The 14,841-nt window shown below is 46.2% G+C and overlaps 1 pseudogene; it reads right to left on the bottom strand.

Annotated features, from left to right (window-relative positions):
* Positions 1 to 4,289: 4,289 nt before the first annotated feature.
* LOC125526634 lies at positions 4,290 to 8,138 on the bottom strand (annotated as a pseudogene).
* Between the last annotated feature and the right edge of the window lie 6,703 nt (positions 8,139 to 14,841).

Below are 14,841 nucleotides of genomic sequence, written 5' to 3'. Positions count from 1 at the left end.
ATAAGATGCATAAAAGATAAACATCATATGCAATCAAAATATGTGACACGATATGGCCATCATCAACTTGTGCCTTTGACCTCCATCTCCAAAGCACCGCCATGATCTCCATCGTCACCGGCTTGACACCTTGATCTCCATCGTAGCGTCGTTGTCGTCTCGCCAACTATTGCTTCTACAACTATTGCTAACACATAGTGATTAAGTAAAGCAATTACATGCCGATTGCATTTCATACAATAAAGCAACAACCATAAGACTCCCGCCAATTGCCGATAACTTTTACAAAACATGATCATCTCATACAATAACGTATATCACATCATGTCTTGACCATATCACATCACAACATGCCCTGCAAAAACAAGTTAGACGTCCTCTACTTTGTTGTTGCAAGTTTTACGTGGCTGCTATAGGCTTCTAGTAAGAACCGTTCTTACCTACGCATCAAAACCACAACGATCGTCAAGTTTGCTGTTTTAACCTTCGACAAGAACCGGCCATAGTCAAATTCGATTCAACTAAAGTCGGAGAAATAAACACCCGCCAGCCACCTTTATGCAAAAAAAAGTTGCATGTCTGTCGGTGGAACCGGTCTCATGAACGTGGTCATGTAAGGTTGGTCCAGGTCGCTTCATCCAACAATACCGCTGAATCAAAATAAGACATTGGTGGTAAGCAGTATGACTATGATCGCCCAAAACTCTTTGTGTTCTACTCGTGTATATCATCTGCGCATAGACCTGGCTCAGATGCCACTGTTGGGGAACGTAGCATGCAATTTCAAAAAATTTCCTACGATCACGCAAGATCTATCTAGGAGATGCATACAAACGAGAGGGGAAGAGTGTGTCCACGTACCCTTGTAGACCGAAAGTGGAAGCATTAGCTTAACGCGGTTGATGTAGTCGAACGTCTTCGCGATCTAACCGATCAAGCACTGAACGTATGGCACCTCCTAGTTCTGCACACATTCAACTCGATGACGTCCCTCGAACTCTTGATCCAGCAAAGTGTCGAGAGACAGTTTCGTCAGCACGACGGCGTGGTGACGGTGATGGTGATGTGATCCGCGCAGGGCTTCGCCTAAGCACTACGACAATACGACCGAAGGAGTAAACTGTGCAGGGGGCACCATACACGGCTAAGAGAACAACTGATGTGCTTTGGGGTGCCCCCTGCCCCCGTATATAGAGGAGAGGGGAGGAGGCCGACCCTAGGGGGCGCGCCAAGTGGGGGGACCCACTAGGACTCCTAGTCCTAGTCACCTCCCTCCTTCTCTTGGAGGGGGAAAGGGGAAAGGAGAGGGAGAGGGGGAAGGAAAGGGGGGCCGCGGCCCCTCCCTTGTCCAATCCGGACTGCCCATGGGGGGGGGTGCCACCCCTTGTGGGCTGCCCTCTCTCCCCCCTATGGCCCATGTTGGCCTATTACTTTCCCTGGGGGTTCCGGTAACCCCTCAGTACTCCAATAAATATCCGAAACGCCCCGAAACCATTTTGGTGTACGAATACTATCGTCCAATATATCACTCTTTACCTCTCGACTATTTCGAGACTCCTCGTCATGTCCGTGATCTCATCCAGGACTCCAAACAATCTTTGGTCACCAAAACACATAACTCATAATACAAATCGTCATCGAAAGTTAAGCGTGCGGACCCTATGGGTTCGAGAACTATGTAGACATGACCGAGACACATCTTCGATCAATAACCAACAGCGGAACCTGGATGCTCATATTGGTTCCTACATATTCTACGAAGATCTTTATCAGTCAAACCGCAATGACAACATACGTCATTCCCTTTGTCATCGGTATGTTGCTTGCCCGAGATTCGATCGTCAGTATCTTCATACCTAGTTCAATCTCATTACAGGCAAGTCTCTTTACTCGTTTTGTAATGCATCATCCCGCAACTAACTCATTAATCACATTGCTTGCAAGGCTTATCATGATGTGCATCACCGAGAGGGCCCAGCTGAGATACCTCTCCGATACTTGGAGTGACAAATCATAATCTCGATCTATGCCAACCCAACAAACACCTTCGGAGAACCTGTAGAGCATCTTTATAATCACCCAGTTACGTTGTGACGTTTCCTCCGGTATTCGGGAGTTGCATAATCTCATAGTCAAAGGAATATGTATAAGTCATGAAGAAAGCAATAGCAATAAAACTTAACGATCATTATGTTAAGCTAAGGGATGGGTCTTGTCCATCACATCATTCTCCTAATGATGTGATCCCGTTCATCAAATGACAACACATGTCTATGGTCAGGAAACTTAACCATCTTTGATTAACGAGCTAGTCAAGTAGAGGCATTACTAGGGACACTTTGTTTTGTCTATGTATTCACACATGTATCAAGTTTCCGGTTAATACAATTCTAGCATGAATAATAAATATTTATCATGATATAAGAAAATATAAATAACAACTTTATTATTGCCTCTAGGGCATATTTCCATCAGGCCCCCAAGAGAATACAGAACAAACAAAACGACGGATTGAAATAAATCGTCCTAGTTACAACAATTCAGAAATCTTATAATACAAGCTCCATATCAAGTGGACAATCGAAATTAAATTATGTTTAAATCCATGTAGTATAAAATTTTCATTTTGAAAAATTGGTGGCAGCGTGTACCCCGCTCTTTCCCAATAATTCCATTTACAATTGATCGATCAATATGATCATCATCATCAATCATAGTCCTGCCACATGATACATATCCATCCTGCCAATAGTTACACTTGGAAAGCAGTAATCATCCTGTCAACAAATCATCTAACTAATCCATCTCACCAAGAACCCAAAATCCAAAAGGAAGAAAAAACAACAAACAAACATGAAGAGAAAAAGACATTAGAATTGCATCATAAAATGAAATAATGACAAAAACATTATAAATAACAGTAAAAACATGATACAAAATAGACGTATCACACATTCATTTGTAGTAGTCTGCTTATTCTTCCGGCATGCCAACAAGAATTAATGGTTTTGATAAAGACGCTCATAGTATAGACTTTCTTCCTTGATGCTTGAGGCATCGAAGTTCGTGCCTGGAGCTCATGCATATGTTGGAAGGGCGGTCCATTGAGGTAGTTTTGCTTGCTATATACAAAAATCGCTCTTTCTCTTGCTAGCCAACCATTGGTTCATGAAAAAACCAGATACCCTTTTTTATAGATTAAAAAAATCATACTTCAAAAGATGTAAAAAAACTCATGAATTTAAAAACCGTTCGTGAATTTCAAATCATTTCATGATTTTGAAAAAAAGATAGTTAATATTAAAAATGAAAACTTGAAAAAACTAATCATTATTTTGTTAAAATAAACACAATATAGATTATAAAGAACCAAACAGAAAAACAAGAAACTAAGGGAAAATAAAAATTAAAACAAGTGAAGAAAGCTTATAGAATGTTCCCAAAACTGAAAGAAACACACCGTTGCAGTTCCCTGTTATATGCAGCAGTCCGTTAGCTAACTAGATGATATCCTGCGTGTTGCCACGGAATCAAAAAAAATCATTGAGATTTGATTGTGTGGAATATAAATATTTAGATTAGTAACACATGAACTGAAATTAAAATACATATGACTTATTATACTTGATTATGTGTAGTTGTAAAATATTATTGAATATAAGTAGAAAAGTAGAATGAAAAATATTTCACTATTTTTTGGGGTTGAAAAATATTTCACTAAAACTGGCTCTGGCTGCAGAGGCCCATTTGCAATTATTGCTTCAGCCAGCATGTGTGAACGGGCCAAAACTGCACCGCATTGAAGCTAGTTCCTGTATAGCGTAGCAGGCTGAATTATGTGACCGAATGAAACCGGCTGTCCTGGTACAGCACAATAAAGACTTTTTTTGGCCAATGTCTGATCCTCAAGATTTGTGGCGTTATTGGGCAGTTTTTTAGACAATCAGACAAAGGCAAAAAAAAATGAGGATCAGACATCGAACCTTCCATCGAAATTTCGAATGTCATGTCAAAAAAATAAATCAAATGTAGTTGAACCGTAAGCTACACACTACATACGGTTATCTATTAATCTCCTTGCTTGGTTAACTGTTTTCTTTTTCATTTACGCCCCTACCCTGCAAAAAGAAGAAGAAGGGGCCCCAAGAGAATACAGTACCAATAAGACATCAGAAAGAAAGAAACTGTCCTAGTTACACCAATTCAGAAATCTTACCACACGGGCTCTAGATCGAGTGGACAGCAGATATTAAATTGTGATTAAATCCATGCAGTGTTAGCACCGTGCGTACAAGTTGGAAGTCAGAAAATTTCATTTCGAAAAATTGGTGGCAGCGCACACGCGTACCCCGCTCTTTCCCCAATAATTTCATTTACAATTGATTGATCAATATGATCATCATCATCATCATCATCATAGTCCAGCCGCAGGATACATATCCATCCTGCCAATAGTTACGCTTGGAAGGCAGTAATCATCCTGCCAACAAATCATCTAACTAATTCATCTCACCAAAAACCCAAAATCCAAAAGGAAGAAAAAACAACAAACAAACAGGAGGATGACTAGAGTAGCTAGTACTCCATCTCCATCCATCCATGAGGGAGGAAGTCGCCGATCGATCAATGCGATCAATCGAATCATAATATGTAGTATGGGTGAGTATGCATTACCGGGCCAAGAGCTTGATTAATTGCAGCTACAAGGCGGCTGAGGCATCGTCGGCCGTGAAGATCTGGTTGTAGGAGTCGTCCATCTCGTGCACCACGAGCTTCTCCATGGTGACGGCAGCGCCGGTGGCGTTGTTGAAAAGGTACACGCCAGCGGCGGCGTAGATGGCCTCCGTTGGATACACCCTCGATGTCGCGGTGGACCTTCCACCCATGGCGAAGCTCTCCACGATCGAGTGGTCCACCAGCACCCTGAGGGATAGATCCTCACCGTCGAGCACAGGCACGGTGAAGCCGACCACCCTTTTCACGACGTCCTGGGCTAGCGACGACCGTGACTCGTCCTGGCAGAAATGGGTCTGGAGGCCCCCATCGAGGCCCCTCGACACGTAGAAGTACACCGCCGTCTGCTCCTTGAGGGCACCGTCAGCAAGGACGAGGAGTCCGAAAGGACCGAGAGCGCCACGGTTGGCAGCACCACCGCTGGTGCTGCAGTTGTAGCCGACTCAGCCTCGTTGACGGCAGCGATGGCGGAGGTGTCAAGGTGGAAGGTGGCCTCGATGTCGAGCTGGGTGGCGCGACGGAGCGGGAGAGGGAGCACACTGCCGGTGTCGATGGTGGTGCCGCCGAGGTCGGTGGAGTTGATGCGGAGCGTCTCGATCTCGACCACGGGCCACTGGATGAGGTTGGTTCGGGTCTTCTCGTCCAGCTCCACCGTCCTCGGGATCGACTGCATGACAAATGCACATACATAGATTAGTTTTAGATAAACCATCCTGTCACTCGTACCATCGAATCAATCATGAACAAAGCACGTTGGAAACAAAAACTTGGGGAAAAAGAAACATGAATAGCAATGGTGTGAGATGCCTCACACATAAGCATAGAAAATGGGGTTGCACGACCAAGTGGTAATAATTGATTTAAGTAGGGTAACATAGAGATCCACAACTCCAGACATAAAGTTTGAATTTGGTGGTTAGCCGGGACCGGACAAATTAAGATACGGTTGCGTCGTCCCTCAATCATAGCAACGGTCAACACCCAATCCATATATTTATCTAAGGCACATGGTTACACGTGGGATCGACGTGGCGTGCACATGTGTCGTAGCCGTAGGGCTGCACAAGTTGCCGTGTTTGGAGAGAAACAAGCAGGCTTGATCTGCACTCATTAACCAACCTATCGATCAGAGCAAAGGCAGCCGGCCTAATATGTTAGAGATCCATTGATAAGTAGGTCAGTGATTAATTAACATGTCTCGCGTACCACGAGGATTAAAAGATTCACAAAAAGGGCAAACTTGTACAGATTGGAGAAGAAAATGTACTACGCGTTTGTTTGTTGTTTGGTCAACTGGAATTAACAAAAGTTTGGAGGGAACATGCATGCACGTTTTCAAAACATTTTTCCAGTAAATTGTAGTACGCGATCACGACCGGGCGACCGACCATGTCGTTGTAGCTGTCATCTTAAAGCTGAAGATTTCAATCTCCAGCAGCGACCTAGCTACAACCAGCTGCTATTGGTAGGTGGTTAAGCAAGAAAGAAACGTGCAACGACGAGACCGCGACAGCTAGCTAATCAAGCACGCGAGCTACAGCGACATGTTCTTCAACCCAATCCAATCCATATGCATGCATGACAGAGAGAACGGCGACGACTATATCGCATGGTAAAAGGAATTTGACACAAATATTGGTTCGTTACCTGGAGGGACGCCCATCCCTTGGCGACGTCGGCGCGCTCGGAGTCGGTCTCGCCGATCCACCCCCAGAGCACGCGGCGGTTCTTGGAGGGGTCATAGAAGGTCTTGGACGCGTAGAACTTGCCCCAGTCGTACCTCAGCCCGATGCCCACGTCCATCTCCGCGTCGATCGGCGTGTACTTGTTGGCCGCGGCGTCGTACCTCCCGAGCGCGTACCAGTCGTGGCGGTCATCGTCGCTGCTCTCCTTCATCGCGTACAGCTCCTCCGAGCCATCGGCGCCGCCGACGGGGTAGAAGTCGATGCACTCCCACATGCCGGTGCCGGGGACACTGTGGAGCAGACCGGGGATGAGCTCGTAGTTGATGAAGTCCTTGGTCTTGTAGGTCATGACAATGCCGGTGTGGCCGTGGTTGTCCTTGGAGCCGATGACGGTGCGCCAGGTCTTGTCGGACTCGTCGAACCATGCGGTGGTGGGGTCGCGGAAGTCCTTGTCGCCGATGCCGGGCGGCGGGACAAGGATAGGGTTGGCCTCGTACTTGGTCCAGTTGCGGAGGAGGGAGTCGTTGGGGTCGGCGGGGACGGCGAGGCACTGGACCTGCACGGAGGTGTTGGTGGAGCCGGTGTAGAGCATGACGAGGGAGCCGTCAGGGAGCACGGTGGCGGAGCCGGTCCAGACGCCGTTGATGTCGTACCACTGGTCGGGCACCATGGCGAGGGGGAGGTGGCGCCAGTGGATGAGGTCGCGGGACACGGCGTGGCCCCACGCGATGTTCCCCCACACCGCCCCCTCCGGGTTGTACTGGTAGAAGAGGTGGTACCATCCGCGGTAGTACACGGGACCTGCGATGCAACACAAAGAAATCAAATTAGATCATTATGAAATTAAAGATCGATTCGGTGATTAGGTGGACGTGCGCGCCCATGTGGGTGGCGGATTTTCTTTTTTTTTGCGAGATGATCACGGGTGCTTTGTTGGCACATCTCTGTAGCTGCGTTGGCGGACCCATATGATGTGCATGCATGACCTATCGAGTTTGAATACAAAAAGGAGTTTGAACAGATGTAATTTACAACAGCAAATAAGAAGTTTGAACAGATGTGTATGTACATGAGAGACACATGATGATCACTGTGCTGGCCGTTTTTATTTCTACCTTTTGTTGTGGATCTGCTGGCACGTTGCTAGCTAGGTAGCTATAGACGTGCATGCAACACGGACGCACGCGCGGTTTTATTTCTGCGTTCGGTTTCTTTTCTGACAACTAACCAAACCAACTAACCTGCCGTTGCAAGCTCGATCCAGATTCAGTCAAAATACCCAAAAAGATGCTTGAGTTATCTATCTACTCCGATCGGTAATAATTTCCGCGACAGCCGGCCATCGAGCGAGTGGTAAAAGAGATGCTGAACGAGAATATTCTATCCATGGACCGGTTGACGAGGAGTACTAACCGTTGGGATCTGCATGCATGCATCCATGTCCATCGCCGGAGTGGGAGGAGGCCGCCGCCGATCGCCGCCAGCAAACAAAGAGCAAAGCCAGTCAGCTTCTTGATCGATCGGATTAACAACGCGTAGAAATTAATGGAATTCATGTGAATCTGAATCGCCGGAAAAGGAAGGGATTAATGGAGGAATGGATGGATCGTGCACGTACCGTTCATCCAGTTCTTCTCGGGCTGGAAATGGAAGCCGGTGCGCTGCCACTGCAGCATGGCGTTGCTCCACGGGAACCCGTCGGCGTCGCCGCCGGGCGCGAGGAGCCCCAGCCATCTCGTCGCCGCCCCGGAGGTTCTATTCTCCGACACGCGGACGTTCCTTGTTCGGCCCCGGCTCCCGCCGTCTCGCAGCGGCGTGCCTGTTCCGCGACCACGTCGCCGCGCACGCACCCGGTCACCCTGCTCGGACCGGCCAGCGGCGCTGGCCCGACCAGCACCCCACCGGCGGACGCGGCCGAGCACGGCGAGCACGGCGCCACCTCACCCACCGCCGCCGCCCGGCGCTCCTCCGCGACGTTCGGACGGGGCAGCGGCGCGTACGCGGACGCCGCGCCCGTCTCAGCCGGGGCTAATGCGCCCGGGCGTCCCATCGACGACGATTCAAGAAACATTTCTGATGAATCGATTAGGCGGATCGTCGACGGGTGGAAGGAATGGATAGGCATGGCTCCCCCCGGCGAGCGCGATTTATAGTTGGCGGGGAGAGTAAAAATGGCAAGGCGCGGGATGCAAGCGCGTGCGTAGGATGCGGCGACTAGCCTCTGCGTGGGCCAACCAGACCAGGGATGCCAAGGAAAAGGAAGGCCATTTTTATTTTCCATTCCACAGTATTTTTTTTAGAAGGGAACTGGATCAAGGGTAGGGGGGCATTGACCCAAGAAGATCGGCGGATCCATTTCGTTTTAGGAAAGTTGCTGCGATCCAGTCCATTGCTAGACACCCTATATTAATTAGGTTCCGAATAGGGAGGAGAAAAGATTGTATACAGCTACTGGTATCATCATCCAACAACAGGTTGGTTCTCCATGTATGTGTGCGCGCGCATGTACATTGCTCGATAGCTTTTGGACATTTCTTTCCTATCTTAGTTTTGAGTTGGCTACTATGTTCAATTTTACAACCAGACGCGTGTTTTATTGGTCTTTGACAACCGGTTCCTCCATGCACATCACCTTTGACAACAACCATGAATTCTCCAACTCTGACGCGGCCCAAGCATCTAAAGTCGTGGCTTGGGACAATCCTAAAGCCCAAAGAAGATGTAATCATGAAGGAATAGGTTTAGGCGTGTTTTATCGGATTCGTTTTTGGAAATAACTTGTGAAGAGTTACATTGACCGACCTCGCTATTGCACGTACCTGTATTTTTCTAATGAGGGTGTGCATGTGTGTTCGATACCAAATGTTAACCAATATTACATTGTCTAGTTGCTTGCCGAGTGGAAGTCGACAGGTGTGGGGTTCAGAGCACCCTATAGATGGAAGGAGATACAACCGTGAGTGAACACATGGACGGCAATTCATTTTATCTCCTTGTTTGCTTTTGGAAAATGCTTGGCGAAGAGGACTTCCTTGATTAAAAACTACATATGTGTGTAACGGACGTCGACGAAATATAAGGATCCCCTAACCTAAAAAATTATGTATATGTAAACTCAAAATGCCAACACAATTACCAGTTATAGATGATCACTAGTGACATGTTATCCTGTAATGTGATATTTGGGGACGGCAAGGCATCCATTTTGGCATGTATTATTTTCCTGGATAATCTTTGGGTGCCTTTCAATGTGGTTTCAAAAGATACTCTTCCTTCCCGTCTTGATAAAGGTAAATTGGTTGCTGAGCATGTTGGCACCCCTTTTAACTTGTTACTATGTATGGCCTCGGGGGCGCCTCCTGTAGAATGTCAATGCTAGCCTCATTGCCAGCGAAGGTTTTCCTAGCATTGGAATTGTGGCGATAGATTATGAGGGGGTGGTCCTTTTGTCACCGTGTGATTTCCACACAGTGTGGAGGACGCAGAGCTCCATGCAAGCTTGGCAGAACGTCATGTTGCTTCGGCGATGCATAATCCTGTCATCTGATGAATGTGTGCATCATGATGATGTAGAGGCTGGGGTCATTCCGTTTTTGAAAAAAAATCCTATCATCTTGGACCCTGATTGCCGTATTGCAAAAATTATTTGTCTAATGAGGTCAGCCCTCATGGATTTAAAATGAGAGGTGTTGGGGATATCCGGCTCCTACAAGTTTCATTGGTCAAGGTTAAGAGATGCAATAAGGTTGCCCATGAGATTGCTAACTTTTTTACAAATACTAGAGCTGATGGGCTTTGGGTAGGGCTGTTCCGTCCTGTGTGACATATTTTGTAGTAACCGATTGTATAATTTTATCTTAAGTAATATGTAATGGGTGAGGGGTTATTTCTGGAAAATAAATAAGAAAAACTATAACTAAAATTAATTTAGAAACCCAAGTTGTCAAGACAATTATTGGGCATGGTTGTGCAGCATATGCATGCTTCTTTTACCGAAGAACATTGCTACATCATCGGCCTGGAGTGTTCTGGACTCATGTACAAGGGGCTTAAAAACCAATAATGGATACAATTTCGGGGCCGCAATCTTGTGGGCATCGGTTGCTTACAGGTCATGTTATCCACTTATCCATCTCCCTAATGCATGACAACCACCAACCGGAATCGATCTAATTGTCAAAGATTCAAAGCACAATTAACTAATGGTACAATAATGTTGATAGCTCCAAACACAAAATAATGCAGCTATAATAGACGAGAGAGACACAGCCCTAAGAACGAAGAGAAGCATCCGGAATCGGCTTATGCATAGTGCCTTGTCATGTGGTGCCAATGCAAATTCGCCATCATGTCACTTCCCGAGCGTCTAGAGTGATGGCTTGGGATAACCCTAGAGGCCAGAGAAGTCGTAACCAGGTTAAGGCCTATTTTTCGTCTTGCCCGCATACCAGGAGGTGGTTGCCAAAGGAGGTTATTGTTTCACCATAGTCAAGCGTGCTTTATACTTTGAGAAGAAGGAAGTATATTCTTTTCTAAGGGATTATGATGAATTGACATGGAAAATCTCCCCTTGTCAACTGTCGTATGCCCTTTGGAAACCGACACGTCTCTCTCTCTCTCTCTCTCTCTCTCTCTCCACAACTGTCACACCTCTATGTAATCGTCGTGTTTGTGCAATGCGTCCATTCATGGACATATATATTGTAGTTGCTTACCATTTGAGTTTTATCAGTTACGATCGACTTCATAACTTCAAAAAAATACATGTGTGGAATTAAATATATATTGTCGCGTATGAAAGGTCCCTAACTCAAGGCGGTGTAACAACTAACAAGGTACATCGTGATAACTACAACTAATCTAGAAGGTGAAATTGTCAACACGGTTATTGATTAGAGGTAACCGTGAATCACATGTTTCCTTCTAGAAAAAATGTTGGTACTGCTACATGCAGACAGCTATTGGTCACCATCGTGCATCACATGTTTTGTTGACAAAAAGAACCAAATCATCGATTTGGACTAATAGAAGGCCCTTAAAAATGTGCAATAATGGATATCGTTTAGGGGCCCACAATATCGCGGAATCGGTTGCTTCCGGTTTATCCATCTCCGTAATACAGTAGGAGTACATGACAACCACCAACCAGAATCAAACTACCAAGATCCAAAGCAACAATTAGCTAGTGCAATAATGCTGATGGATCTAATAGAAAACCAACAATGCATCAGTACAGTACATGTGGGAGAAGCGAAACCAATATATATACTGGCTTGCCAAGTTGTGTCAATTATGTGGGCTTGTTCGTGTGCGTTTTTTCCTGCATACGCTTCTTTGTAATTTGGGGGTAGTTGTCCTAGCTCCGAATTGTTGTTGTGCTTCTTAACTTCTACTCCCTCTGTCCCAAAAATTATTTCAACATGGATTACATTCCGGATAATCTTTGAGTGTCTTCCAAGGTGGCTTCAAAAGATACGTTTGCTTCCGGCCTTGATAAAGGTAAATTGGTTGTTGAGCAGGTTGGCATCCCTTTAGACATGTTACTATGTATGGCCTGGGAGGCGCCTCCTGTAGGGATAATCAAGATCAATGTCAATGCTAACTTCATGGCCGATGAAGGTTTTGCTAGCATTGGAGTTGTGGTGATAGATTATGAGGGGGTGGTCCTTTTGTCACCGTGTGATTTCCACATAGCGTGTTGAGTGTGGAGGAAGCGGAGCTCCATGCAAGCTTGGCAGGATGTAATGTTGCTTCGGCGATGCATAATCCTATCATCTTGGACTCTGACTGCCTTATTGCAAAAAGTTATGAGGTCAGCCCTCTCGTGGACTTAAACTGAGAGGCGTTGGAGATAGCCGGCTCCTACAACAAGATCCCTTGGTCAAGGTTAACAGAGATGCAATAGGGTTGCCCATGATATTGCTATTTTTTAATAAATACTAACTTTATCTTAATTAATATAATGGGTGAGGAGTTATTTCAGAAAAATAAATAAGAAAAACTATAACTAAAATTAATTTAGAAACCCAAGTTGTCAAGACAATTATTGGACATGGTCGTGCAGCACATACACGAAGAACAATTCTGCATCATGGACCTGGAGTTCTGGACTCATGTACAAGGGGCTTAAAAAACAATAATGGATGCAATTTCGGGGCCACAGTCTTGTGGGTATCGGTCGCTTACAGGTCATGTTATCTACGTATCCATGTCCCTAATGCATGACGACCACCAACCGGAATCAGTCTGACTGTCAAAGATTCAAAGCACAATTAACTACTGCTAGGAGTACAATAATGCTGATATAGATCCAAACGGAAATAATGCAGCCACAACGGATAGTGAGAGAAGCCCAACCAATAGAACTAAGGGAAGAAGCATCCGGATTTGGGCTTATGTGTGCATAGTGGCTAGTACCGTGGTGCCACGTCGGATGTGTGCCAGTGTTCCTCTTCCTCCAACGGGTAAATTGGTTTTCTTGCTTTCCACGTGGTCAATCACCGCTGGCAAAGGGTGCTGGTCAGATGAGATGTTGCTTCCTCGTGACCTCGTCATTTTCGTTTGTGATCCTTCTCCTCTATTTGCCTTTTGCTTCTTCGATCCATAGCTTCTTTGTTCTCTCCGGCTCAACTGGTCTTTAGCCCTCTTAACAGTCAACGGTTATGTTGCTAGCTACTACGTGTCAAGTCTCTAAAGCGTTTTATATTTGTTTACGGAGGGAGTAGCAGTTTCCCGTGCATCCATGCACCGCCATTGTCAACCAATGCAAAATCACCATCTCACCTTGACGGTCGGTCGGAGCCTCTAGAGTGATGGCTTTGAGCCTTGGACAATCCTTGGGCCCGGGGAAGATGTAATCAGGTCGAGGCCTATTTTTTGTCTTGCTGACGTTTCAGAAATTACTCTCTGAAGGAGGTTACGGCCGACTTCATCATAACTAAAAAAAATACACATTCCCATGGAAAAATGAAGACTAAAAATACACATGTGTGTAAGGTAAGTGTATGCGTATGCACATTTAATCTTGGTTGTCCGTGTTATCACCTCGAGTTAGGCACTTTTCATACGCAACATTATACTATTTAACTGTAATCACGAAGTTGAAATTGTCAACACGGTTATTGATTAGAGATGACCGTAAACCACATGTGTTCTTCTACAAAAATGTTGGCACTGCTGCATGAAAACAGCTTTTTTTTTGAAATAAACGCAGGAGAGCTGCGTATTTCGATTGATTAGAAGAAGGGCAAAGAAGCCGGTTACAGGTTGCAAGCTAGCGCAAAAGCCAGCGAGCAGGCCAAAACAAAAGAACGAAAGACAACCCGACGGCTAGAGAGCCAGCTACAAAAGACCTATTCTCGCAGCAATAAATGCCGGCCACCGGCCAGCGCCCAATCGCGCGCCTCCGCTAGGAGGTGCAAGACCTGTGTAGTCGAACGCTCGACGCCGCCATCGAAGATGCGAGCATTACGCTTCTTCCAGATCCACCACAAGGTGAGCAGGGCCACCGACCGTGCCAATTTTGTCGTAGTCGGGCCGCCACTCAACTCGCTGAGCCAGGTCGTGAGAGAGGGAGGGTTAAACGGCGCGGCTGGCTGGAGCTCAGGAACGCCGAATCTGGCAGCCACCTGCGACCAAAGTTGCCGCGCCCATGGGCATTTCATGGCCAAGTGCGCTGCCGTCTCCAAGCTGCGATAGCATAGCGGGCAAAAGTAGGAGTTTGGCCAGTGCCGTGCCAGCAGCCGATCTGCCGTCAGGATCCGTCTCTGAGTGAGCTATTGGGCGGGCATGATCGTGCATCACATGCATGTTTCTTTCACATGAAGAACACTGCTAGTAGACACCATCGATTTGGACCAAACACAAGAGCCTTAAAAAATGCGCAATGGATATGGTTTGGGGCCTACGAGATCACGGAATCGGTTGCTTGCGGGCTATCCATCTGCCTGATGCATGACGACCACCAACCGGAATCAAACTGTCAAGATTCAAAGCAACAATTAACTCGGACGGATCTTATAGAAAAACATTGCATTGGTACAGTACATGTGGGAGAAGCGAGGCCAGTAAACGGAAGAGAAGATTAGGGCATTTACAATGATACTATCTTAGGAGTGCTATGTAGTAAGATAAATGTTGAGGTGGAGAAAGAACTTACAAGAAAATGTTTGTTTTCTCTTATTTAAGAGATTTTTGAAAAAGGAGGATGACCTCCGGCCTCTGCATCTGGGAGATGCATGCAGCCATTCTATTAATTATTCTCGAGGACCTTACAAAGTAGAACAACAATATGCCTAAATCCGCCATCTTGGCAACATCTGCCGTTATTCCTATCTAAACGATGAAGGGTTGCAAACTGGGCCACATACCCAGACCTCTCACCTAAGCCTAACATTTAAAGCCGGAGGCCCCGACCAAGCCA

Source organism: Triticum urartu, unplaced genomic scaffold (assembly GCF_003073215.2).
Source record: "Triticum urartu cultivar G1812 unplaced genomic scaffold, Tu2.1 TuUngrouped_contig_1129, whole genome shotgun sequence".
NCBI classification, from domain to species: Eukaryota; Viridiplantae; Streptophyta; class Magnoliopsida; order Poales; family Poaceae; genus Triticum; species Triticum urartu.
Note: the sequence above shows the minus strand (reverse complement) of the source record. Positions and strands in the feature narration are given on the sequence as shown.